Below are 24,390 nucleotides of genomic sequence, written 5' to 3' on the forward strand. Positions count from 1 at the left end.
AGCCTGTGATGCGTTGCTGCCACTGTCGTTACACGAGAGCCTGGACCTGCCACAAGCAAAGTCGCAGTGCGCAGCTGGGGAGTGTTTACTATCGACGCGCATGCGCGTCGCGCGGCCCGCAACCCCCTGAACCAGCGATTCATGTCGCTCTCGCGAGGGCGTAGTGGGGAGGGTAACATTGGAGGTGGTGATCGTGGCAGAGACCGTGGGGAAAGGGAGGACGACGAATACAAAAGGGGGGAGGGAGGGAGAAAGAGAGAGAGAGAGAGAGAGAAGGAAGCGGAAAATGCTAGTGGCCGTTATACATATATTGGACATGAGGTAGAGAAGAGAAGGCAGAGAGGAGAAGAGCGAAGGTGCAACCACCGTGTCGGAGGCGTAGTGGAAGGGAAAGGGAAACAGTGCGCTAACCCACGTGGTGGGACCGAGCGGGCAGGCGAGTGCAACCGAGAGAGGTGCATTCCAGGTGGGGAATCCCCCTCGCCGGCGTTTTTATAGCGCGTAACCTACACCCTGTGCGAGCGCCCGTCGACCGACGACGACTGCACATGGTCGCTCGCTCGCCCGCCCGCGGCGGGAGAGAAAGTGCAGCGGATGCGGCGACACTGGAGCCGGAGCGAGGGTCGAGCGATTAATGATCGCTCGATTCGACGCGCTATACACTGGCGCCGTACCGAATGCACAGAGTCACAAAGATCTCGAGAGATTTCTCTTCGCGTCTTGTGATATCTCATTGTGCGCTTTGCGAGGCTTTGCTATACGATCGAGGTCTAAAGCGATTTCAAACATTTCCGGGCAAAACAAAAATAAACATACGCGATTAAAAGCAATCTAAAAATAAGAAAAAGTAATAGTTTAATTCTCTCTCTCTCGCTCTCTCATAATAAAATTATTCTCATTTGAAAATGTTTGAATAAGATTGTTTTATGTTTGATAAAAAAATTTCAAGGAAATAATGCATTTAAAAATATTTGAGTAAGAGGGAGAGAATTAATATAGTTGAATTTTATTTTTTATATTTTATCCCAATAAATTATAAAACAGATCTTATCTATAGATTTTATAAAAGATATGTTCTATTTTCTTTTTCGAAAAGTTTTAATATACGAATCAAATAATAACAAAGGGAACATATTCACAAATAAAACTATTAATAATGATATTAAGTAAGAAATTCATTCGAAAAAATCATGCAAAAATGTAAAAAAAAATAGAAAAATTTCCTCGTTGTAATAAACGATTGGTTACGCAATGAATTTCGCGCAATATTTCGCGCGATCGCTGGTATTCGAGATAACGAATCAAACGGTTACAAATGAAACTCACGATACGATATTTATAAACGAGATACGTAAGCGAGAATTTGCGTTGTCACAGCGACAAGCGAACAATGTTAAACGCGATTTATGAAAATACCGATAATGAAGATAAGGCAACGATTTAAATTGATGCTTTTTCAAAATCTGACACAGTGTATAATGCACGTTGCGTTCATAAGTGAATCGAGTAGTTCAATATACACATGTCAAACGAGTTTTCCTAGATTATAGTCTTTAAGGCCTACGTTCAAGGTAAAACTGGCTTGACTGCGCCTTATCGTTTCTGCACATCGCTGCATAATACACGGTTCGCTTGTGCGATGTAGCGTGAAATCATTGACGAAAGCGCAAAGATCGAATACCGATCGATATTACTTGGATTTGTATATATACATAATTAAATAAATTATTAAAGAATTATGCTGCAACCGATGTTATGTAAAACAACACTTTACTGCAATCATTAAAAATATATTTATATATTATTTTTCTCGAAAACGCGATTTAATCTGTATATATAATATATAGTCTTACATAATTTGACAAATTATCTTTGACTTTAAGATAATAGCTGCTCTCGCCATCGTGATTAACTTATTTATACTTGAAATGATAAATTTTAAAAATTATTAAGCGAAACTGTAGTCATAAGAAAAGTCCGTAATGGAAATATCAGTAGTAAAATGTAGCAATGGTCAGACAGCGAGTTTGTGATGGAAATTTATTCTTATAGGAATGATTACAATTTTACACTATTGTTCTATTTCAAATTAAAGATATGTTCTATTTTCTTTTTCGAAAAGAGAAATTTTACTTTGAAAATATTGATTATTTCAGTGTAATGTAATTAGAATATTCCTGTGGATAATGTAATGTAATGCAAATAAAGAAATTATTAAAACATGGTTGCGATGAAAGATATTCGTAAATATAATGGCAATGAACATTGATTCGTGTGTCCATATGCTGTAATTAATTATTGCAAAATTTAATTATATCAAACAAATTACTCGGAGAAATCGTAGTTTCAGAATGACACTTTCAAAATTTCACCAAGAGGCATGCGATTCAAGTATGAAATATTCCTACGTTTCGAAATCATTAAATGTCTTTTTGATTACAGATTTTTTTAACCAAAATTTAAAGTCAATTTTTGTTATAAGAGTGTCGAAACATTTAATTTTGATTAAAAACGAAAACTTTCTAATTTATTAAACACAGAAGAAAAAAATATAACTATAATAAAATTATATTTTTTAATTAATTTCGAGCAAATTTTATTTTACAACAGAATTTTATGTAAAGTTAGTTTATCAAAAAAATTTACAGTTTTAATTTGAAGAAAATACGATAATATATATAATGATCGGTGAGCTCCCTCAATATATATTTTCACGTGGAAAAAAATAAATCTTCAAATCGAATAAAAAGCCAACTTGTTTGTTAGCCGATGATTACGAGACGGTCTAATGTAACACGCCATTCTCCAATCGCGAGCGAGCGAAAAATCGAGAAAGAGCAGCGCGCGTTTCAGCGCGGCCGCTAAAAAACAAGGCGCGGTTACGTAACTCGCCGCGCGCGCAGTCCGACGACCTTCCTCTATGGAAAGGATGGATCTGAAATAGCAACGACCCGAATATGGGTCAGCATGCATTGTGGCGCGACTCTGCTCACGCAGAGCGCCGGCCGCGCCGCGCCGCGCCGCGCCGCATCGGCGTAGAGGAGGAGGCGGCTTTTACGCTCACGAAAATAGACACTTTATCAGACCAGAGGCTTCTCTCTAGCCAACTCCACTTGCAGGATTATAACCGTGCCATTTGAATTGCTCCTCGTTACCGCAATGCCACTCCCTCTACACACCCGATGATATCGCATGAATCTTTAGAAATGGAATCTCTCGTCGAATTGAGCAACTAGAATCGATATCTTTGCACGAGATGCTAATTCGACATACTTTTTTATCGAGGAAAATGGGTTTTTATGAATCGATAATTTCATATTTTTTTCAATTGCATCGTTTTATTGAATATTTATTGGGACCTCAATGATGATGTTTTCACAAATATTAAATGTATCTACGATATCCTTAACAGTACGAAATTAACATTTTTCATGTTGATCAATTTTGAGGAAAATATACATTCGAATAAATATGAAACTTTATTCTGTGGATTATTTCATGCTTTCTGTGCATCATTTCAAATGTATATTTTAAAAGTAATTTTTAAATATATTGTGATTTTTAATCTTTCGATTAGGAATTCTAACCCTATTTTTTTGTTATTTTTTTAGTTTACATACTCTAAAAAATTCGAAAAGGAAAGAGGTACATTTTTTATTTACAAATAAATGAATTTAAAGGCTAGATACAAAACTTTGTGAATGCTTTTGAAAACTATCATAGATCTTATTTATCGATACTTTAAATCTTTTTTCAATCTTTTAAGATTGTTTGTGTAAAGGAAGAAGCTTATTTATGCGCACAGTCCACGGATAAAGAGATTCTTGAAAGAAGTCAATACTCGTAGTAAAGTATGAAAGAGAGAATAAAAGAAAAGGGCAAAGAAATATGAAAAGACATGAAAAAGAAAAGAAAAAAAAGATGAAATGTGCATTATACAATAACTAAAATAGGTCATAAACATTTTTATGCTTATCAAATTTATTCGAGTTTCATTAATTTGCATTAATAGATAAATCTTTATGCATTTGCATTCAATTTATCTGTACTCAATTGTAATTAGGACATAATTCGTTTTGCAAAAAAAATTATTTTTTGTATCAAAATTTAAATAAAAATTCAATATAAAAATGTGTACAGATTGAAAGTCACATTTTATGAATCTTATGATTTCTGTAACTTGATAAAAAATATATATACTCGTAATTTTAATTTGTAAAAATCATCTTGATTAACCCTTACTCCTTACTGATGGGTCATTTTTGTCTGTGATTTTTCTAACAACGTCAATTTCTCGAAAACAAATAATCATAAAATAATATATTTATTATTTTAGTCTTTATTTAGAATGTTCAAAGAATATATACAAAAAGTATGTACATTTTTTCAGATTTTTGAAAACACTTTTACATATTAATAAACTTACCGAAAATTCGCTGACCCACCTGTACAGTTAGAAGGTGCCAAAAATAACAATACGGAGTAAGAGTTAATTAGCTGCTATGAAATTTTGTATAAATAACACTGAGACTCCATTAGACGTTTTACCGACCGGACAACTTTCGCGAGCATTAGTCACGTATTATTCGCAAAGCCAAGATTTAGACGGCACTAAAAACACAGTTTGGCGTAGCAGCTCGTTCGATGTTTAGCAAGTTCACCGCCGGTATTACAAGTAAGCGCAATAAGTTCCGTCTACGTCAAGGGAAACGCGGAAACAAGCAAATGGGAAACGCGACAGAATTGTCTAAACGCGAACCGTTCCATAGCCCCTCCTTCCCTTTTCTCCTCACCTTTCTTACTTCCCGTTGATGACGCACGATCTATGACCCCCTTTAATTGTCTCAGCGATGTCTCATTCGAAAAAGACATTCGAGAGAGCGGCTCATAAATTATTGATGTATGACCTTTTCAACTGTCGCGCATTGTTCAAAGGGATACTCGTACTTCCATGTCCGGTTCGTTTCGATTCTACGACCTACATACTTCCTTTTCTCGAGAAAATTCCCATCTCCGAGATGGAAGTGAGATCCTTGAGTGGTCGACGATGTCACGTTGCACGATTGAGCTACCAGGTACAAAGTATTCGCGAACTGGTACTTCACGAAGTAAAGAAGCGAAAGTAAAAGGGAGATGGCTTGATGAGAGATAACCGATGGAGAACAGAAAAAAATACGAAGAGATGATAAAGTGTGATGATGGTGGCGGTGGTGGTGGTGGTGGTTGCTTGGGGTAGGTCGAATTATTTTTATACGTGCGCTTACCTCGATTAACGCATTAACCGTTACGTCGATCATCCGTGACCGGAAAGATGTCGTTAACATTGCATCGCGTATATATACAGTGTCCTAGAACCCTCGATCTGATGTTTACGAGATAGATTTCTTTGGCGAATCGCTGAATCGCAATTCAATCAGTTTAATCGAAAGCACATAAGTAGGGGCGAAAATATTAAAGCTCTAATCATCGTGAAAAGGAATTTATACTGCAGCAAATTAATTATGCGATACCAAAAAGTTAAAACTTGTTAATTTTATCGAATGTAAATTCGCAATTAGAGATAGATGCAAGATTGGAGCGATTGTAAATTTACATAATCTTATTATTTTATCAAAGAAAATCGCTAACCGTTGAGTTTCTCGGTTTAAGAAAACTTTCATTATCGTTTCCCACTTAAAATAACGTAGTGACTTTATCAAAACATCGATCGAGCGTACATGCGCATTGTCATAGGCGGTTCACTAACAATCAGCTACGGAGTGATGGAGAGAAAATAACGTTGCGGCACGAATAGATAGAGAGCGAAGAAGACAGAAATAGAAAGAGAGGGTAAGCAGGGAAGAGTGCTGCATGAATGTCGACGTGAGAGACGCCAAGGCGGAGGAGAGTATCGGGATATCGCGAAGGAGAGAAAGAGAAAAACGAATGGCGAGAATGGCGAGATGAAGAGGGGGAGAGGGGGAAAAGGGAGGAGGGATATTGGGGTAGGTCGGACGAAAGCACGAAGAGAGCGCACCGCGCCTGACGTACGTACGTAAGCGAAGGAGGAGAGGGAGGGAAGGAAGGGTAAAGAGGAGGAGAAGGAGGAGGAAGTTGGACGGGGGAACTCACGATGAAAAGAGGCAGAAAAAAAAACGGGGAGGAGACGAGAACAAGAAGGAAGGAGAGTACGCGTGAGGAAGAAAGAGAGAGAGAGAGAGAGAGAGAGAGAGAGAGAGAGAGAGAGAGAGAGGGAGAGAGAGATAAACCCGCCAAGGGTGCGGGGGGGGGAGGGCGGTGGGTGAAGAAGGAGATGAAAAGGAGAGGCGGCCCTCCGTGGAGGGTTGCGGCTTTCGTTCTACCGTGCGAGGCCGGCGTTCCTCAACCTTTGCCCTAGAATGCCCCTAGTAATACCGATATGCGACGCTTTCGAACCCGTTAATCGCACTGTGTTCGCAATTTTGACACGGCCGTACATCACAACACGTCGAGAATTCAGCACTGTCCGCGATTTAAGACCTTTCGCGGATATTTATGTTATGAGCAGCGAATGCAAATTCGTCTCGATGACGTTTCCGGGGTCGCGTCCCATTTCGACGGAATTCGTGCTCGCTTTTAAAATACATCTCTTACACACGTAAAGGTCAATTTTCACGGTATCATTTAGCCTAGATGTGAATTTTTGTCGATAATTTGTGCAATGATTATGTATCTTGCGTATTTGGTTGGAATCAACATGTGCTTGCATATACGATATATACCTATATATGTAACAGGAGGGTAAAACTTATTTTTTCAAACATAATGTGTCTCTTTAGAATCTTTCACAAATTTTTATATTAAACTCTTTTCACGTTGACAAGTTGTTATATTTCATTACATTTTTTTTATTATATAACAATTGCTAAATTAGAAGTAAAAAATCTTATATTCTTGCTTAGAAAATTTCGAGTAATTTATTTTATTCAAGATATGAAATTTGGTTAATTAAATCTCACGCGATTAACTAAAGGTTAAAATGTAACCATATCGAAATATCACGAGAGATCAAATTTCGAATATATGCGATATTTAATTTACTCTTGGTTTTATTCTCTAGAGTCTATTTCTCGCGCTTTTATTTATTTTATTCGGGGCGCATGTAAATCGTATTTTAGAAATTTATTATTTTTCTCTGGAGTTTTGTTTATTCGATAGCGTTTAAACACCACGAATTTTTAATCGAAATGTTATATTTAACATGACGCGACGTTACACTTCACGTTAAACAGTCCGCGAATTTGAAGTGGTTTGCGCGTGAGGATATTTATGGCCACGTCAAACATAAACTTTTAGTACCGGCACGCTTCCGCTGTTCGCTCATCCGACCGTTTTAATGATATATGAATCAACCTCTTAAACCTCTTAATTAAGAATTAATTAAAGATTACTCAATAATTAAAAACTTACACGAAGGTGATCCGATAGAAAAAATCTATTTTGATAAAAAGAGAAATATTCTTGAAGCATTTAAGTTTTTTTATTGCTTTAGATTACATTCCCCTCAGTTTCTTTTTCGAAAAACTTCTGATTTAGAATTTTTGTCAAATAAACTTTTATCAATAAGAGAATGTTAAATAGATAACAAAAAAACTTATTCCGCACAGAAAAATGTATACATATGATAAACGCACATATTTTTATTTTATTGCAAACTTGTATTATTTATTGCAACTTGCTAATATATTTTTAATAATTGCTGCTACTTATTCTTCAGCAATATGTAATTATATGTAATTGTATCACGTTCTATTTATATGTTGTTATTTGCGTTATAAAATATTAAAGATGATCGTCTCTCACACAAATGAACATTAAAAATTATAATGTCATGTCTCGAAAGATAATTCAATGCGCATATCGGTTTTAAAGTTGCATTTGCGCGATTTTTGAAATAAAATATGTACATACATGCATTTGTCTATAATACTCGGCGGAATTTCATAAATTTTGGATTACGTAAAACTTTATTTTAAAGATATAATGCCATGACAATCATCGATCGTTGAAATTTGCCCCTTTGACAACGCACGGAAGCTTTAAAAGCTTCATGCTGCTTGATCCTATTAAGAGTTTTAAGACTTTGTTACCGGCGTGATAAGGTCGCAAAGTCGATTAGCTACGTTTGCTAATTATAAGCCATTTACGTTGTAAATACCGTGAATTTACACGTTTAATTATAATTTCTACAAAGTTTCTTTCCACGACGAGATCTTCAACATTTCTTAACACACTGGAATCTTGCTTTAATTACGTACAACGAGCAAAGTTCTAGAAAAGCAACATACATACTGTGGTTAATTTTTTGATATAATTTTTATGTACGATAATTATTTTTTTAACATACAGAATCTTATTGAATGAATAGGTAACTATATGAAAAAAAGAAAATCGAGAATCTATCGATATTTCATTGAAGAATATAAACGATCGCTTGGATTCTCAATTGTAACCCATTCTCGTAACTTTCTTCGAAGGTTTTTACTCTCGATCGAAGATAACCGTGCGACTGTATCGTCATATCCATTTTATCTCGCTTCGCGAACTTATTTGGCACGAACGTCGTATAGAAAATTCATGTCTTTTCAAAGATCGCATGTGCGACTCAAACTTCCTCTCGATCGCATCGAAATAAACTCATCGATAAATTTTCGCGCGTATAAAAGTATTATAGACTCTCCAACTCCTCATAAAAAGGAAACAAAAAAAATTATAAAAATCTGAAATATAACTCTCACACGTTGAGACGTCGGAATTAATCGATAAAACACAACGTAATTCATAAAGACAGTTGCCAAGATTTTCGCGTGAAAAATAATTCGTCAGAATAATGGCGGATTTTCTCGATCTCGGATCTGATTATCTTCGCGGATCTGTCGATCGTAGGCGCCATGTCGTTACTATTATTACCGTTGCCGATACCTATTCGTACGGCAAATGCTCTAATGCCACCGTGAATTAGTCCACGGTGCTCCTCCCATTCTGCCTGCATTCGCCCCCCTAGCCGGCCGGTTTTCCCCCTAGCCGGCGGCGGTGCATACCCCTCCCCCCTCCTGCACTTGTCAACGATCCGCTCTTCCGCTTGTGGAGCATAATTGCTATCGCAAACTGTGCACCGGGTTGTCCTTCGACCGGCTGGTTGCATAACGAAATGCGCCGAGCGCATATTTCTTGGCGAACCTCCGCGAATACGTGTCACGTGGACCGTCGGTTTCACGTATATGCGTGCATGGTGCATTTAAACTTTGATCAACGACCGGCGAGCCTTGGACACATCCTTTACGGTGCAATCCAGGTATTGCGCGTTTACTTGTTTTGTGAAATTTTTCACGAACAATATTTCAAGGATAACTTAATGCGGTGTTTTTTATAAAAATTCATTTTTAAAAATTCATGATAATAAAAGTTGGAGAGATATAATTATGTAGGTATAAAATTATAATAAGTATTATAATATCAATTGTATACTTTATTATTCGATATTCATATTATAAATATTATTATTATTATTATTGTTAGTGATTTAATGGGTAATAAATCATGCGAGGGAGTGTTAAGTCGAACACGTCACATGTGGATTATGCAATGTGACGGTGCTATTTCTTCAGAAACTACGCGTGTTTACGACACAAGAAATTGCAGCGTACCTAATAATAGGAGGAAAAAAAATGTAACTACGGACATCGTTGAGGTTTGAAATGTTCTTCAAGCGAAAACTTGAAATGTAGTAATACTAAACAGACCTGAAGAGATGGCCATAAATGGTAATTTATATACACATTAAATTGTTAAATTGTTACAGAATGTTAACTCACCGATACGATGCGCAAAATGCAGAATTGTAGTAGAGATTGATTTATAAAATACAAATACAGATTATGTATAAAGCAAAGTGCTCAAAATAATATAATAATTATTGCGTGTAAAGTGGATTTTTTGTCTTTTAAAAAAGATAAAAACAATACATTACATAATTTCCAAAAAAAAAAATTATATATAACCTTTTCTAAAATGTGATAAACAAAAATTTAATTTTTATATGAAAAATAATATAAATGTATTCTAAATTTCTTTAAACAATATTGAAATATATTATATATATATATATATATATATATATATATATATATATATATATATATATATATATGTCTATATAAAAAAATCAATTATTACAAATATATTATTAAAAATATTTATAGAATTTAAAAGTAAAAAATCTATAGAATATTTTATATGCATTATATTGTATAACGTAAAATAAATCATTATCGCAGAGATAAACGAGCAATTAATTTTGCAATAAACAAATAATAAGTAAATTATAAATTCTGCTCACCCTATGGTCGCGTCGTCTGAAATCTCTTCTTCATTCTTTGCTGCTCCTTCATGGTATTCACAAAATATTTGCGAAAACACTGTTAATTATGATCACACGCGTACTAATCGCCAGAATACGATCGTATAGCTTTTTGTACGTCTCGATAGCAATCGCACGGAACACGCACCTTATTATTACGGGAAAGTAATGTAAAAACTACGATTCGATAACTCCTAGAATCATGTGACGAAATTCACTATCTTTGTTATTAGATTATCTGTTTTATTAACAAATAGTTGCATTTTAATGCTTTACTATCTCATGTCATAAGTAAATAAATATAAAAGCTAAGATTAAAGATAAAAATCTATAAAATGTGATACCGAAAGTATATAATTATATTGTTGTTGATTATTCGCACGAACTCGATCAGACAAATTAAAATACGTAAAATAATTGTTTTAACACAGCGATGTATAAACGTCAACTTTTTATTACATCGACAAGTATATTAAAAATGACTGTGTAGTCAAATACAACTACACTTACTATTTAAATGCGTCACAACGAACGAAAAATTCGGAAGTAAAATTGGCAACTTAATAAATCTCCGCAGTTGATCAAATTGCTGGTCAAGAGATGATAATCGCGCACAGATTGGTTACTCACGCGGATTGGTAATCGCTAATTGTATTAATCGTAAGGAAATAATCGCGTAACGTACATCTCTTCGTACTTGCCGTGACCGTGTTTCGAGAGATACTACGACGACACACAGAGGTGACCGTGTTAAATGACAACAAAGCGAGCGCCGAATTTTACTACGTACGTATAGCTCACTGTTGTTTACACGCGGTCGTCTTGTTGTCATTCGTGCGGCGAGACTCGAGCGAGAAGGAGCTGTTCTATCATGACGTTATCTCTCGAAATACGATCGCGGTGAGTAGTAGAAAATCTCAAGCGCGATTATTCCGTATAATTTTTATGCTATGCGCATATTCGTTTATAATTCGTGAATAATGTAAATAAAAAATTCAATCAATTAGATTTCTCTGTATTATTCACGAATCATGCATCAATTAAGAATACGCGCGTAAAAAAATCCGACGTTAACATTATAATTAACGATTACTGACCCATACGATTACCATCAGCAATTAATTCGATTCGCGTGGTATTGAACGGTATCGAGATATTGCATATATTATTTTCAAATTTTGATTATTAACGAAAGTCTGGAATATAAAATAGAATTTGACACGTATGGCGCTATGACGCATTTAACTAGGACAGTCATACTATTTCAATGCTTGTCTGCATAGTAAGAATTCGGTGGTTTGTTAAAACATGTACTTTTTATGTAGTTTGTTCTATCAAGATCTTTTTTGCGTGAACAGTCAACAACACGGTGACACATTTTCGAGTATCATATCCAAATATATTTTTAACTCTTATATTTATTCGCATGTATGTTGTAACTACACTAGACGGTAAAGTCATCTTAAAATTCAAGCACATATTATCTGTTAGCGACAAAGATAGCATCGCGGCAAGTACAGAATTTTTTCGCGTTATTCTTCCGTAACATAATAAAATACATATCATAATTAATATCGGGAGTACCGTGTAAATTGTCATGCAATTGTCATATTCTGACGATTAGGGTGTACGATCATCATAATTAATTGTATTTTAGTAAATATCTTGTGAATACCTTGAAAAACCAGGAAGAAATGAATAAGAGAAGAGAAGGAGGTCCGCGGGGAGATACGTCAGCGATGATGAAGCAGTAACCATAAGGAGGATAAACAGAGATTATAATTTATTTCTTTGTATTACTTGCAAAATTAATTGCGCCTTTATCTCTACGATAGTAATTTATTTTTTATATTATAAGTATACATTATAAGTAAAATATAATGCATATAAAGCATGTTAGATTTTATTTTAAATTTTTAAAAATATTTACGGTAAAATATTTATATATAATAATATGTACATATTTCAATATTCTTGAGGTTTTATAATTATTTAAATTTTTTAAATAATTTTAAAATAAAAAATCAGATTTTTTTACCATGTTTCATAAAAATTATCTTTTGTCTCGGAAATTAAATATTATATTTTTTAAATTAAATATCATCAAAGATGAAATAAATAATTTCTATTGTTCTCAATAATTATTTTTTCAAATGTTAATTACTTGGAGCACACTGTTTGTATACGTAATTTGGATATATTTGTATCTTACAGATCAGCGCTGTGTACTACTACAACAACTCCATCGCTACGCATCGCATTGGGGTAAGTCTTAAGTTTTATGTTATACATTTATAAATATTTTAAACTTTACTTAACTACTAGTTGTTATTTATTTGGAATATATCAGTGCAGGTCAGTATGAATCTCAGTATGAAAGGGAATATTTTCATTTCTACTAGAAATACTATCGCGATAATAGTACGTTACATTTATAATTACGATAATTGTTTTATGAAAAATAAATTTGGGAATTTATTATGTTTTACTTTTTTCATATAATTAAATTCTGTATTTATTCAACAAGTTGAAACCGTAAATTGCGAAATTTCAATCGATTCTATTTTAGACAGCTAGATGCATCAAGCAGTTGAAATGTGAGAAACATTTTCCAGCGAGATGTTTCTAAAACTTGCAAAACGTGCATTTTGGCAAAACATCGAACACAGACGCTTTTACGTACCCGTCTTGGCCTAAATTTATTGTTAAAAACCCTCGAGAAACTTTAATAGCATAAGTGGAATCACTACAAAAGTATTTACAAATTTCAAAGTTAGAACGATAGACCTCAATTTCTCTGCTTACGGATGAGAGAATAATTCGTTGCATTAAATAATCTTTTAAAAAGATCTTTTAAATATTTGTTATTATTAAAAATACTATTAAATATTATTACTATTAAAAATAATAAGCAATAATAAATATCAAATAAACTATAATAAATAGCAAATAAGCACAATAAAAAGTATATAACTTTTATATTTTGTACGTATAAAATAATTGCATTTTTTTTACCAATATACACGAATAAAAGTTTGTCAACAAATTAATGTAAAAACGAGACTTTTTAAATATTTTTTATTTACTTATCCAAAAAGGTCTACCGTAAAAGGTTGATTCTTTAACCCCTCATTATGAATGTAGTCGAGCAAAAATAGTTCTTGTATGTCAGACTTGTGAGGTAAAAACATGCGCAAAATGTATATGATGAAAGACTTAGTATATGATAAAATAAACTCACCAATGACTCCGTATTTCTTCTATTATAGGACAGTAAATTTACCAGTATAACACCTGCGCGTTTTTCATAAAAATGCTAACGTCAGCTGGGTGATCATAATTTTTAATAAAATCTGACAGAATTCTAAATAATTTATTCTGAAGAAAGATTATGAAATACCTCTCTTTCTCTTATCGCTGATAAATAAAAATATAAATATAGTAGCTAAACTAAAATTAATTTGCTGCATAATATAACACGATACGACATATTAAAATAGGCTAATCAATCTTCTAAATTATTACAGATATAATTAACATTAAAACTATAAAACTACAATAAAAGATGCATCTAAAAAAAAAAGTTTTTGTGTTGCCTAAAAAGCATGACAACTTGCTTTATACGATTAATTCTCTCGATAATAATCGTAAATTATTAATATAAAATAATACATATTTTTATATTTATTATTATATTAATAAAACGGCATTCGCATAATACAAAGGATTTGTCGGGACTCTTTTAAATCCTTTGTATAATACAAACGTCACGTTATTGTCAGCTGACCAATCCCGTGCAATAATAATATAATCTCGACGCAGAGATTAACTCATAATTCTTTCCGCGTTATCACAATCACGATAATCGTCCCCTGGACTCGAAAGCCCTTCAAGAGTTTTCTTTCCTTTTCTCGCAAAAAACGAGTATAATCTCAAAATTGCATCTCTCGCAAAAAACACGAGTTGCGCGCGGATGCTGCGAGGGAAGATGGATATTTTCCGCACAGTCAGTGCTTCCCTCGGATCCAAGGTCTGACCTCCCTGGGGCCGCTTCGAGAATCGCACGGAAGGTTTCGACCGATGAGGGGCTGCCAGAAGGCCAAGGGGGAAAGGAGGGAGACGGCGGCGGAAGGGAAGGAGGCAGGCAGGAAAACGCGCGTGAAGGAACGTGCGTTGCGCGGGTGGCATATGCAAGAGCGAGAGGGTCGCGTGCGGTGAAGGTGGGCGACGAGTGAGGAAGGGAGGGAAGATGAGGAAAGAGAGTGTGAGAGAGAGAGAGAGAGAGAGAGAAAGAGAACACTGCAAATCGTGCAGTCGGTGTGAGCGAACCGAGAGAGGCGCTATGTGACGACTGACCCAGTTACGCGGCGGAGGTAATGACCGATACTACACTACCTAACCCTCCTTCTCTTCCTCCTCCTCTTTCTCTCCCCTACTCCCTTCCACCTCCAGTCGGTAGTTCCGATCTCTCCTTGCGCCGCTTGGTGCTCGACTATACTATACGTGCGTGCATTACGTGTATATATATATATATATATATGTGTGTGTGTGTGTGTGTGTGTGTGTGTGTGTGTGTGTGTGTGTGTGTGTGTGTGTGTGTGTGTGTGTGTGTGTACGCGTACATGACTCTGACATGAGAAGGAGAAAGACAGACGTTGCGGGTGTATTACACACACGCGTGTACACGCATATGATCTCTCGAAGCGATAGAGATACTCACTAGAGATGAAATAGGTTGTCCGGACTCCACGATAGTTAAATTCCTCCTAAGGGTAAAACGAAAGGGTCGTTGGCGAATGCTGACCTCGTAGTCGTGCGAATATCCAGATTGAATCCAGTAAAATCTAAAAATAAGATAATATCTATTAAATTATTAATATAAGGCATTAAATAATATTATAAGCTTACAAACGTTACGAGGTTAAATATTTTCTTTCTTTTTTTATTTTGTAGAAATATTTTAAGATTTTTATATTTCTTCGTTATGGATATTAATATACGATCGTAAAATTGACCAAGACTAAAACAATAAACGGTAAATAAAGTCTTGGATAATCAAGAGAATTTATTTTTGCTTTTAATGTAAGTATATTATTCTGCTACAACATTTCCTGGTACACATAATGTTTCAAATAAAAAAGATAATATTAGCAAAATGCCTTATCATCTTTGAGATTTATACAAGAGTATCAATCACAAAAAATTACTTATAAAAAAAGAAAATCTTTTAACTATTTTAAGATTGATTATATATTCTGAGTTTCTATTATTAAATGTATAAAAACCGATATATCGTCTATGGAATATAACGACATAACGAGTGCAAAGCTCGGAGCTTTCAGCGAGTTCACACGAAGGGATTCTTGGCCAACGCGTGCCAAAGGGTCCTCTCTCTCGTGCACGATGTGCATGCTCTATTTGCGATTCGATTGACGGAGAGAGCTTCTTCATGCGAGCCCGTGGTGGAAAGCGACGATGTGGATGACCAAGACTGTCGATTGATAGAGAATAAAGTCCTGTTTCACGACACCTCACGGCAGAAATTTTTTACTCTCATCCACGTGCGAGTTTATATAATTGACATTGCGCAACGTGAGATCGTATTAACTGTCAATTGCGCGATATCGTGATTGTTAATGTAGTCGTAAACGTATCGACAATGAGTATTTGCCACATTGTTCAAGGAACGACTATTAAATATACATGAGAGATTGCATTGCATTACGTCTAGTTATTAACGGCCGAGTTTCATTCGCGTTTGATGAGCCTGTTTCTCTAAAATTGTTATTTAAAATATAATTTCGCATAACTATGGTATCTTGTGTTTACAAGGGTTTATACATATATATATATATATATATATATATATATAAAGTATGCAGGATTTATTATTATGTGCAAAGTGCATTATATTTATAAACTTCTCTGTATAGTAACGCATATTTTTTTAATATTTTATGTATTTGTAAAATATATATATATATTAAAATAAATATTCAAACAACACACATATTTACTTAATTATTTATTCACAAATATTAGAATATATAAAATATATATATCTGAAATATTAAATGTATATTATATTATAATATAATTATTATATATTATAATATATTATATATTATAAAAATATATTAAAATATTTTTTTATATATTTTGATAACATGAAAAAGATATAAATAAATATACAATCACAATATACAATCGTAAAAGAATCTAAAAATCTGTGAAGCCCTTAATTATTGACTGCAAGATGTTTCGTTTTCCTCCTATCGAGTAAGGTCGGAGGATATTACGCGATGATTCACAATTGCGCACAAGGCAAGGAGTCATTGTTCGTGCGCAAGGTGGACTCGTAGAAAAGTAGAAAAAAATGACAACCTTGTTGCCGCTGATTTACAGCGTATGACGGACAAGGAACTTGTGCTATGCGCGCGCGCAAAGTCCTCGCGCAAGTTACTCGAAGAATAAAGTCTCCCGTTGGTATGTAGACATCTCGTTTGCGAAATATCCTGCACGACAAACGCGGTGCAATTTCAATTTAAAACTCGTATATGAATACAACACTGTTTATTACGTATGATCACGATATAGGGTATAAAAAGTTATAAAATAGAAAACAAACTTTAACTAATTTGACGCCAATTGTATTCCAAATTTTTACCATTAAAAAATATACATGAAAAGTAAATATATATATTATCCAAATATAAAATAATTGTTTTGCATATAAATAATATTTTTAAATAATATATACAATATGTATTATTATATAATTGTAGCCAGAAGAGAAAAATATGATTACCGCGCAGAAACTTACGTTGAAAATTTAAATTTAGTTTTGATTTAGAAATAAAACGAGTAAGGTATTTTCTAAGAAAAGAATTTGCCACAATATATTTATAAACGGATTATGGAAGAATTAAATCTCGAGAGACGATGATCAAGGTGTACCAGTTTTCGTGTCGTTGCATTTATATGATTATATATATATGATATATTTTTCGTTCTCACTTTACTCGGAGTAAAACGACAAATCATCGTGCTAGAGCCGACCTGTTTACGCGGCTGCAACTGCACGGTCGAAGTTTAACGAAGATCTGGGTCAGACGGCGTTTGGAATCCTTGAATCGTATACGCTCGCGCGCGCACGCTCCCGCGATAGAAGAAAAAACGTTCACCTATAGCGAATAGGAGTCTCGTTCCAGAAGTCGTTGTCGGGGATAGCCTCGATGTATATGCATGCCATACCCCTGGCACTGAGGTCGGCGCCGTTTCTCGGCGACTTAAAGAAGGCAGACAAGGATTCCGCGCGTACTTGCCACTCGCTGTAGGTCACAGTCAAGTTGCGCTTTTCTTTACGTTAAACGTTACGTAATTTCAAGGAATAAGTCGCACTCCAAGTCGGAAATTCCAGGCGATGCACATTCGCCAATAAAAACATAAACAGGATCAGAAACAAACGCCATAAATTAACGCAACATTATTTGAATAATGATGAAGTTTTATAATGCAGAATTTTTTTTTTTTTTTTTTTTAGTTAGAAGAAACTCTTTTCTGCGTGTTTGAAATAGGTATGTCTCGCAATTGGAGTATATATCTGTGATATTTCTATTTTTATTAAAAATAACTTTTTTCCTATTTATAAATAATTACTTTATATCTTGTAATAATTTGGAATAAAATATAATAAAAATATTAATAATAAAAAAATAATAAAAAGTATTTGATGACTATTATTTGTAAATCAATTCTGAATAAAAACGTATAGAGATGTAAATTTCTTGAACTATGTGTTTTTTAGATATATACTTATATGAATTCAAAGTATAATATATTTCCAATTTTGCATAATAATACACTGAAAATGATCATTTCCTCTTCATATAAATGATAAAAAATTGTTAAGTAATTTGTTCAACAAATCATTCCCTAAACGTACTTATTTTATATCGTGGAAAAAGTACTTTAGATATTTGGTTTTATAAAGCCTTAGACATTTAACTTCATGTTGACATTTATTTCATATCTAAATAGCAAGAATAATTTTCTTGATTGTCAACAACGACGAAAATGATAAGTATCAACAACTTCATCTTCATTTCGTGACACATAACGACTTTTTAATTTTTCGTATAACTTTGAAAAAAATCGTGCATGTAAAGACATCATTACGTAACAATCGACTCTAAGGTTTCTAGGGCGAAGCCCGAGATTTTATCACCCGCCTACTCTACATTGCGAGAAATATAATTCGGTCCGTTGGATTATCCATTACGACATTCAGGCCGAATATTCTACGACAATTTCAAGCGAAGCGGTAACATAATTCTATTCGCTTTTAACCGAAAAATATCGATAATAATTCTCTACATATATTTGTATTTCGATTTAGATACACGTACATGCAATGTGAACGTTGAGAAAAATAGTATAGTACAATAGATACAATTGCATTCATAAGATAAAATTTTAAATACAACATTATTGCGTTCTCGACAAATTCGCATGTTACAACATGCATATTGCGAAAGTATTTGCCTTATCTGACTATAAAAAAATCCGACTGTAAAAATTTTCAATCGCAATCCTTGACTGAAGGCGCAAAGGGCAATGGAGCCATCGTGCGAGCGTGGTACTCAATAATAATCTCGTGGGAGACGTTTTGCGTGGCGTGTGCAGCAGCAGCATAATATGCAGCTGCGTTCTGCACTAGATCTTGAACACTTTCAATGACAAGGCGTAGACGACGAGGCGGTGACGGCGGCGGTCGAGTAAGGGAGAGGGACACAAATTATCCGACCGAGTCCGACATAGTCCTCCTACAGTAGTACGCGATAAGACGAAGTAGGCCAAGCAAAAATTCGCCGATACCTCGCAAAAGTAGGCGGAAAAATAGACGCGCGAACGCGATAACGAAGTTTAATGCCAGCGGCGCTTTCTATGTCCGAGCGGCTTACGCAACAAACTACGCATTGAAGGGAAAAACGATATTCTATTCACGTTTCAGCGAGTTAATAATACCATTGTTAAATTTTAATTAATTATGTGAATAAAGTAAATGTTAGTCCTTATATGTGTTAGACATATTTTAAATACAATATCAACAATAGAGAAATAAAAATATGCATCTGCAGCTTTGAATATTGAGATATTAATTTATTGCGATATTATCTTTTGCATTCATTTTTTTTATAGTTGTATCATTCTGTAAAAATTACAAATTCTCAGTGTATTACATTATATATAAATAATTTGAATTTTTTAATTATTATTTATATAAATATTAAATTAAAATATTCAGATGTCTAAATAATTTTAGCGATAAAATTTAGTGTGAAAGTTCTAGTCTTTTTAACAAACTTTCGTTAATTTAAATGTAATAGGTACTTGTATACATTAATAATTAATATCAAAAATATCAGTGAAACCTAATATTGTGCTTGTATACATATTCATATCAAAGTTTCCCAAGCGCTATTATCTCTCCTACTTCATGTATAGATAACATTATACTTATAGCTGTTCTACGCGAATAGAAAATAGTACAATGACGTCAATTTAAATCACGTACAGAAGACATTTTGAAATAATTATTTATTTCCGAAAAATAGTCTTTAATTTAATATTACAACGCTATAAAAAATAATTCAAAAAATTAAACTAGAATTAAAGTCGGTATAATCAATAATTTTTCGCAAAAAGATATATCTCATGTCAACTATTGCGTTCAATCAGCATTTTTGTATCTATGATACTAATCTCAGAGAATTCATCGAAATTATACCGAATTGAATCCTTGACGGAAACATAATTTGTACGGCTCTCATCGTGTCGGATTCTTCCGGCTGTCGATTACCGTCGGTGTTGGTGCATCAGACGCGACGATGCGGCAGCATCGAATCTGTCAGCGCGTCCGTCGTCGTGTTAACGCGCGCAGTCGATGACGGGGTTCCGACCGAAGTGGCGGCTAGGCTTGCGTTCGGGTCGATGTATTCTCGGTTGTTTATTTAGGCCACGGGAGGTGAATCGTTCGCTCTCTTAACGCTGGCAAGCGGAACGCACGGCCGTGCGCACGCCTGTTGCAAAAAAACGCGTGTACGCGGCAGCGCGTATGAGAAAGAGTTGTCATACGTACCGTCGAGCATCGTTCCGATATCGAAAGAAAGATCAAAGAAAAGTCCGCATAAAGCGTGAAAAATCTGTCTGTTTATAATAAGTAACTTTATAAATTATTTTCTTATATATATTTATGTATATATTATACATATTTTTTTATGTATTATGAGATATATATTGTATTATACAGATGTGTATTGTATTATACAGATTTCTTTAGGAACACTTCAGAATTGGTTTTTTGATGAAAGTACCGAAGAAGAATTTTTTTACAACTTGTAAGTAATTATAATATTAAAAGGTTCTTCCGTAAATTAAATTTAAAAACATTCCACAAATAACCGCAACAATATAATAAATAGCAAATAGTAATAAAAGAGATACAATATGTTGGGTAATAAAAACCTTATCTTTTTTTTAATTTCATGTTGATTTAATATTCAAGAATATATATAATTTTAAAAAATTAAATAGGATATAGAATATTGAAAATGGAAAATTTACGATACTATTAATTGTGTTTTCCCACATTAAAATATAATATTTCTTTTCTCGAAAATTGGTTTCAAATTAATCATAAACATTTATTAAATCTAAGATATTGTATATAAAATATCCTTGCTACAAGCTCAAGTTATGTATATATATTTACTTATATACGAACTGTACGTAGATTTTTTAACAATAAGTCCTCATTTGTTTTTCTTCCATAATAATTTTCGAATATAAATTATGCCAGACTTGTATTGTCACTGCATGTGCGAATGTAAATCGATTATAATTTTTTTATATCAGTATCGTATCAATCGTTCTTGGAATGTCGTCGTGTTGCACCAAGTGCTGCAAGGTAAAACGAGATCAAGACATCATACGAAGTACACATCTCATGTTTATTCCGCTCCCGCGGTACAAAATATAAGAAATGCATAAATGATTGCGACATCTTGATGATGCAAGTCAGACAAAGTATGACAGCACCAGTGAATGGGTTCGGTCATATGCATTATGTGCATTTATAGGTATTATGTAATAGCACAAACATAGTAAAAATATATTTTTTTATTATAATATTATATATACTATTAATATAAAAATATAAAGAAAAGAGGAAAAGAGAGAAAGATAGATTATTAACATAGTTTCTTACAGTTTTTAATATTTTCCTAATATAAACAATTATTTAAAAATTGCGAAATGCTGTTCGTATTTATAAAAATTATGTTAAAATATTTGTGTCCACATACACACTCGTAATGTATGTGTATAAATATAATCACACGTTACATTTAACAAAGCTACATTAAGAACGAACAAAATTCTTATAAAGATTAAGTAATTCAATTACATTTTTTTTGTAAAACGGAAATATGCTGCGATTAAAAGAAAACTTATTTTTTTTATTCGTTTACATCTATATTTTTTCATATTTATGAAGAATTTCCACGTTATTTAATTGAAACGGATATAATCTCCCACCACATTGCGATTACGATAAATCAAGAAATATGCATTGTCGATATCTAGTTTCGACCTTGTTCGAGATGAATTTATGTAGATACATAACATATGTGTACGGTAAAAGGTATCCGTTTGCCATGATACGGGTACAGTGAAATACACTGCATTACTATCATGATGTTTACAATTTATATGCATTTATATATAAGAAAAGATTTTATATTCCTAAAATGTAATTCTTAAAGTAAGACATTGTAAGTTTTTAATGAGAATTCATGCTTATTTGTATACTCTAAAATAAAAATATTCATGCTTAGTTGTATACTCTAAAATAAAAACATTAGTATCATATATTTTAACGACAAGTAAAATGTACATAATATGCGAATTTTGAAACGAATTTATATTTGTGGTTCATTAAAGGAAAACTATAAGATTGTTTTTATAATTAATTATTTTTCTTTTTATTTTTCTTTTTATCTTTACACAGTAATATATAATAAGTTTATTATATTTCAACATATAATGTAATAAAATAATACATTTCAAAATATATCACAATTTAATGCATATTTTTTCTCAATATATAATAAAAATATAAAATATTGATTTTTAATAACAACACATTTTATAAATCATTACATATTATATATTTTTTATTTTCATACACATTCAAAGTGTTAAATATGATTTTATTCTTTAATTCAAAAACTGTCTACAGTGTCCTCTAGCAGATCTAAATATTATTGGACACTTTGACAGAACTCTAATTATGTGTTTATTATAGTGCTTTTAGGATATGAAATACTATTATTATATATTTTGTGCATTTGTGTATGTAATTTCTATAAATAATAAAATCACTGTGAGCAATGACCAACAGTTTATGAGCTTCACTTGAAAAATTTTAAGAGAGAAAAACTTGTATATATTTCTAAAATAAAAAAATAGTACGTAATGTTTAAATATAATGACAGATTAAAAAATGGAAAAGAGAAATAAAAAATTATTTTTATAAAATGTTTTCTGTCCTAAAGATGTCGTAGAAGTAGTTTGTAGTTTAAATATCGCGAAAAAAACTAATGACAATTTTGCTGCTGAATTGTTCTAAACGTCCTTGTTGAAATTCTATTTATAGTTAATAAAAATCCTGTTTCAAATTAATAAAAAGAGACATAGAATTTAATATCTGATTGAATTGGAAAATATTTAATAAATTTACTACGATATATGCTGCTAAATTAAACTGAATAATAACTGCTGCATCATACAAGTTTCCACGAGTGAAACACAAAAATGAATATTAAATTAAACAGATGTAACCACATTGGTGATTGAAACTGACTGAATAACTTGATAACGACAGGTCCTACAGGTTAACTGAGTTATGTAAAAATATTCACTGTGATACGTTATGTAAAATTAACTATACGCAAGGATTGTATAGATTATAAAAAAAAGTGTTTATTTCATTTGCGAATCTCACACTCCTATCGTAAATATCACATTTTAGTTATGGTAAATTTGTGATTTTATAATCATTTACCATTTTTTAAATTAAAAATGATATTATTTATATAAAAGAAACATCTCTTTTATTGCAACAAATAATAATAAACTTTATTAAATCAGCTATGCTAAACGAAATGCAAGCTTTTGCAAACATTGAAGAATCCACTGTGAATAAATTTGCAACATTCCACAAATCAACTGTGTGCAAAAAAAATTTAGTAATTGACAATTCCTGAAAATAAACTGTGTCTGATATGAAGAGCCATTCAAATAATCCAATCGGAATAATGGTGACTTTGTCGGACAACAAAACCTACGATGTTATTCCGATTGAATCAATCGCACTATTAAAAAATAAATCGCTTTATCTAACAATAAGTATTCAGCAAATATATTTGTTTTTGGTATGAAATTCTCTAAACTAAGTTAAAACAATAGAGATTTTATGAAAATTTGACAAATTTATTTCTTTACGCTTAAATTTAAATTCGATTATCAAATATATTTCTATTAAGTCTTTAAGATCGAGCGCAATTTAACTTTTTCAATCAGCAACGTGAGAAATTCTTTAATCGCAAAAATGTGAGTTTGGAATTTTAAGGTAAATTTCAAGTCACACAGTTATTCCAAGTTAAGAATCATCGGTCAAGGGTCACCGTAATTACTAATTAGCGAGCCTCGCGGCCACGGGCGTGCGACAGATGCAAATGAGAGTGGGCGTCAGTGTCGAGAAAAGGCCGTTGTGGCGGCGCGTCGGGAGATTGCGTCGCGATCGCGCTCGTCTGTATATTATTATTACCGGCGTGTTCGAATTGGCATTAACATTCACCGATACGTTCGCTCGTGCACTCTCGCTCTCGCGCACAACCATCAACAACGTATACAACGCGATCCGCGCCGTGTCGCGTCGCGCCATTTTC

General features: G+C 33.2%; 1 protein-coding gene and 1 long non-coding RNA gene across 10 annotated transcripts in view; one reads left to right on the forward strand and one right to left on the reverse strand.

The window, feature by feature from the left end:
- LOC140663643 (uncharacterized) overlaps positions 1 to 11,136 on the reverse strand; it is a 132,011-nt gene extending 120,875 nt beyond the window's left edge. For 2 of the 7 annotated variants that reach the window (XR_012046301.1, XR_012046302.1), the window contains exons 1-2: positions 10,889 to 11,120; positions 10,358 to 10,595 (exon numbers count right to left, since the gene is read on the reverse strand). This is a non-coding gene — a long non-coding RNA (uncharacterized lncRNA). Of the gene's footprint in view, positions 1 to 10,357; positions 10,596 to 10,888 lie in introns of all 7 variants that reach the window. The other 5 variants (XR_012046300.1, XR_012046299.1, XR_012046303.1 and 2 more) reach the window with 4 other exon arrangements.
- The window catches only part of Hr4 (nuclear hormone receptor 4), a 170,821-nt gene that overhangs the window by 54,600 nt on the left and 91,831 nt on the right, over positions 1 to 24,390 (forward strand). Inside the window, exons 1-2 of one of the 3 annotated variants that reach the window (XM_072887934.1) lie at positions 11,223 to 11,278; positions 12,593 to 12,643. The exons of 1 other annotated variant lie outside the window; for it this stretch is intronic. The gene's annotated coding sequence lies outside the window, so the exon portion shown is untranslated. Of the gene's footprint in view, positions 1 to 11,222; positions 11,279 to 12,592; positions 12,644 to 24,390 lie in introns of those variants that run through there. One more of the 3 variants, XM_072887933.1, reaches the window with a different exon arrangement.

The sequence above is a fragment of the Anoplolepis gracilipes genome, chromosome 3, assembly GCF_047496725.1.
Source record: "Anoplolepis gracilipes chromosome 3, ASM4749672v1, whole genome shotgun sequence".
Lineage (NCBI taxonomy): Eukaryota > Metazoa > Arthropoda > Insecta > Hymenoptera > Formicidae > Anoplolepis > Anoplolepis gracilipes.